This window comes from Salmo trutta, chromosome 14 (assembly GCF_901001165.1).
Source record: "Salmo trutta chromosome 14, fSalTru1.1, whole genome shotgun sequence".
NCBI classification, from domain to species: Eukaryota; Metazoa; Chordata; class Actinopteri; order Salmoniformes; family Salmonidae; genus Salmo; species Salmo trutta.
This window is the reverse complement of record NC_042970.1, coordinates 34882108-34887485: the sequence shown is the minus strand read 5'-3', so window position 1 is coordinate 34887485 and position 5378 is coordinate 34882108.

Here is a 5378-nt window from a genome sequence, read left to right as displayed (position 1 = left end):
GCGTGCGGTAGCGTGTGACAGATGTCCAGCTCTTTTGTCCCTCCATCAAGGTCTGCTATCCCTCCTGCCACTCTCTATGCATTCCACAGCAGAGCCCCCAACCAAATATCGTACCCTAACACTGGTCTGTACAGCATGAACCACCCTCTCACCCTAACCCTGGTCTGTAGCACTCCAATCACCATCACCCTAACCCTGGTCCCAGCCCCAACCATCCTCTCACCCTAACACTGGTTCCAGCCCCAACCATCCTCTCACCCTAACCATGGTCCCAGCCCCAACCATCCTCTCACCCTAACCCTGGTCCCAGCCCCAACCATCCTCTCACCCTAACCCTGGTTCCAGCCCCAACCATCCTCTCACCCTAACCCTGGTCCCAGCCCTAACCATCCTCTCACCCTAACCCTGGTCCCAGCCCCAACCATCCTCTCACCCTAACCCTGGTTCCAGCCCCAACCATCCTCTCACCCTAACCCTGGTCCCAGCCCCAACCATCCTCTCACCCTAACCATGGTCCCAGCCCCAACCATCCTCTCACCCTAACCCTGGTCCCAGCCCCAACCATCCTCTCACCCTAACCCTGGTCCCAGCCCCAACCATCCTCTCACCCTAACCCTGGTTCCAGCCCCAACCATCCTCTCACCCTAACCATGGTCCCAGCCCCAACCATCCTCTCACCCTAACCCTGGTTCCAGCCCCAACCATCCTCTCACCCTAACCCTGGTCCCAGCCCCAACCATCCTCTCACCCTAACCCTGGTCCCAGCCCCAACCATCCTCTCACCCTAACCCTGGTCCCAGCCCCAACCATCCTCTCACCCTAACTCTTTTACTATTCAGGTATTGATTGGAGTGACAATGTGCGGTCAGAAAGCTAAGTCTTGTAGAAGTAAAGGGCAGGGTTGATCTATAAAAGGCTGATCAAACATGTCATCAGAGTGAGACAGAAGCTTTTGGCCCCTGCACTAACATGCTCTGTGTGCCGCCACCCTAACAGGGATTAGGTAACTGTCCCTCCTTCCCACCCCCCAACATCAATCCCATGGCTAATGGGTTTGGTGGTGGTGATGTGAGTGGGTCTGGGGAGGTTAAAGTGTGTGTGTGTGTGTGTGCATGGGGTGTGTGGGGGGTGTAGCAAACCTGAATATATAGTGGCAATTTTTGACAAATGTTAAGACTGATCCACTATCCCAATTTAACTCCAGATAAATGGTGCGTATTCATGGATGCCAAAGCAAGCCAGGCTTCCCCAAAAATGTACCAAGAAAAAAAATCTAAAAACATAAATTATTTACTATCTTTCGTCTTTGTGTTTCATAAATGTCCTTCAATTCGCAAGAGGCTGAGTGTATCTCACCGGAGAAAGCATCCGAGTAAACAAAACAGCGCTCCTCTGTCTCAGTATGTGTAGCATATATCTATCTGATGCTGTCTGGTCAAAAAGAGTATGACATTGTTGCCGCACATAACATTGAATGCAAGAGAAGCCTGCAAGCATTTGGCCTTTCTTGATAAAAAATAAAAATAGCCAATCAGCGTTGAGCTAAACTGAGTGTGCTCAGCTGTGAATGGTCCTGGTGAACCAAAAAAAAGTGTCAAGGGAAGCCCGTTTGGATTTGACTTCAGAACAATCACATCAGAAGCCAAACGTCATGACAAAAAAAAAACGTAATTGTTGCATCCCGTTGGGTCATTGTCCTCTGATGGCTAACTAGCTGGCTAGCTAAAAACATCCCTTTACTAAATTGGAGATAGGGATTTGGACTTGCGGTTTTACTTAATTTTCCGTACTGGCCAATGATTATAACGGCGATTCTAATGTAGCCATACATTCATACATTGTGCCCCTGGCCTGAGAGGATGGAAGTTCAACGTGTAGCTAATGTTAGATGTAGTAGGTGTCAGGATCTTCGTCTTCTGAGGAGTAAGAAATATCGGACCAATACGCAGCTTTGTAAGTGTCCATACTTACACTTTTATTTTTTTAAACATGAACAATAAACAAAACAAGAAAACGAACAACAGTCCTGTACGGCTACACAGCTATACAAAGAAACAACTACCCACAAACCCAATGACCAAAACCCCCTACTTAAATATGGCCTCCAATTAGAAGCAGCGAAGAACAGCTGCTTCCAATGAAGGCCAAACCAAAACCTGAACATAGAAATAGACTAAATAGACATTCAAGCATAGAAATAGACAACATCGAACATTACCCAAAAACCCAAGACACATAAATCAAACACACCCCTGCCACGTCCTGACCATAGTACAAAAACAAAATGACCCCTTACTGGTCAGGACGTGACAGTAGACTAATGTTAACTAGCTGGCCTGGCGCATCGTGGCCCAAGAAAGGACTTTAGGCTAGCAAGCATTTTAGCCAGGTAGCCTAGGACAACCAGAACTTATAGTGTGTACTGTATGACAGTTATAGACCGTTTAGGCAACATGAAAGAGGAGGATGACATTGGCGTTTCTCTATAAGTAGGGTGAGTCAACATGTTTATTCTATTTGCACGTATGCACACACACACACACACACACACACACACACACACACACACACACACACACACACACACACCAGTACCATGGACAGCCACGTCATATTTAGCTTATGTTGATTGACTAAATTGTTTTTGGTATCTTTTAGTTGTCACTGTATTAGACTAAACATACTGTAGGTGATTAGATTATGTTTAAAATGTTGAACTTGAAATGATGCTGGAATAGTGGAGGCAGCTCCTGTTTTCTTTGTGACTTGCGGTAACTCTCAGTGGTTCTAAATCAATAGCTGCTTAGTAGTCCGACAATGTCGGAAACATTACCTTGCTTGACCGTGCTGTTGGTCATGTAGGTCTTTGTTACATGCAATATGTTTTGTGGACTTCACTGAACAGATTAAGTTTTTGTGTGGTTGAGTTTATTCTGCCACTGTGTCTCACACACACACACACGAATGAATGCGCACACAGCAGTATGAGGATGCTAAAGATGAAAAAATACAACACTGACATCGAGTGGTTGGACTACTATTCCACTCTGGGATTTGTTTATATATATTTTTTTAATGATATTTTATTAAAACATTGACATATTGCTAAACTGATGACAAAATATGACAAACAGGAGGGGATCAAACTAGATCATCTCTGACAAATTGTAAATTACTTCAAATAAATACCATCTAAAATTGTCCTACATTCAAAATTAGAATCTCAAAATCAGAGTTCACCTGTATTTCAGTGGAAATAATGAATAATAATAATCAAACATTATTAAAAACTCAGTGGCAGTTTAAAATCAGCCAGTGTGTCAATCAAACAAATCTCCCAGGCTGGGTCTCCTGTCTTTTCCCTTTCTGCTCCTCTTTCTCCACTGATATCCCTTCTTTACTAGACAGGTCCTCTTCAAATCTGCTCCTCACAGGCTGGGCTGTTCGATAAACTCTCCTCTCTCTGACAACATGGATAGTTTGCGCTGTTTCAGAGGGACAAAAACCATCAGGTTCTATAAATTGAGCTGTCCTTGCTGATCATATGACCAAGATGATAAAGTAAGAAAAATGCATAGACATAATGCAAACGTATGTGTGTGGAAAGAAGGACCACATGTCTACCAGTGCACCAGGAGATGGCTACTGATCCAGAGGGGTATACCCGGGGGTTCAAGGGATCTGAGGGTTCCTTACCTAGGGGGGATGGTTGTGTGTAGGACTCACCATCCATGGATCCTCCTCCACATTATGGGGAATCCCACAGCTCTGCACTGGGGTAGATGAAACTGCAAAATCTGTAACGTTAAGTCTGTCCACAGCCACCAAGAGCCTCACAACTCACCGTTGACACAGCCTTGAGCCCACACTCTAAAGCAGGGGTACTCAACTATTACCCTATGAGGTCTGGAGCCTTTTTTGTTCTACACGATAATTCATTGCACACACCTGGTGTCCCAGGTCTAATTCAGTCCCTGATTAGAGGGGAACAATGAAAAAATGCACTGGAACTGGCTTCGAGGTCCAGAATTGAGTTTGAGGGCTCTAAAGAGTTTGCCATGAATTCTGTATTTCATATTACAGTACACCTTCTGTAATATAAATATGGTATCAATGTAGGTACTGTGTAATGACATAGCACAACACCGTAAAATTGACTCTATTATACTGTTTAAAAAAGTAAATGCTACTGTAATCGGAATGAATGAATAAATGAAATTAATTGAGGAGAGGATGGGTTTGTATTTAACTGTATTTTACTGTCATTACAAGGGATTGGTGCAAGCAGGTTGGCTGTGTTACACATAGACAGCATATTCATGAATATTAGATGTTTTATATCACATGCACTGCTAGAGACCTTAACAAAGGCTTCCAAACTGACATCAACTGCAGGGCAAAACAGATAAAAAAAGGACATGGTGAAAATGCTCAAACATTTAAGGATTAAGGATTAAGGTCATTTTATTTGGTTATGCATGTCATATATAATTCAAATTGTATTCAAGTTAACAAAGCTTAAAGGAGGTTATTCAATCAATTCAATATATGTCAAGTCAATAAATCGTAAGCAATCAATCAATCAGTAGTCACTGAATAAAAAATATGCAGAGCGTCTGCAAAATGACTTAAATGTAAATGTTAAATGTAAAAGCAAATTTACCAGAATAATAAACACAACCAGTAAACACAATTGGTCGACCGCAGGCACATTTGAGCAGTCTGTTCAACAAGGCAACCAAAAAGAAGGCAATGGCTCTCGTTCGCAACCCCTCCCACCCTCCACACCTTCAGTTCGAGAGGCTTCCCTCTGGCCAGTGCTTCAGAATGCCCATGGCCAAGAAGAACGTGTTCAAATATTAATTTGTTCTTTGTGCTGTAGGACTAGCCTTCCCTGTGGCTCAGTTGGTAGAGCATGGTGTTTGCAACGCCAGCATGGTGTGTGTAACGCCAAGGTTGTGGGTTTGATTCCCACGGGGGGCCAGTACAAAAAAATATATAATAATTGCATGAAATGTATGCATTCACTACTGTAAGTCGCTCTGGATAAAAGCGTCTGCTAAATGACTAAAATGTTTAAAAAAATGTAAAATGTAAATGCAGGGTTAATTGTAGCTGTATATGTGCTTATCTATCCAGTGAAGTTGGGACATCGGTCGGTTGTGAGTGAGTGTGTCAATGTCCTCTATGTTTCTAGTGTATGCAATATGATGGACTGACTGGTTTGAATGTGAATGATGTGAGAATGTACAGTGCATTTGAAAAGTATTCCTTCTCCTTTTCCACATTTTGGTACGTTACAGCCTTATTCTAAAATGCATTAAATACAAAATGTTACTCATCAATCTACACACAATACCCCATAATTACAAAGCGAG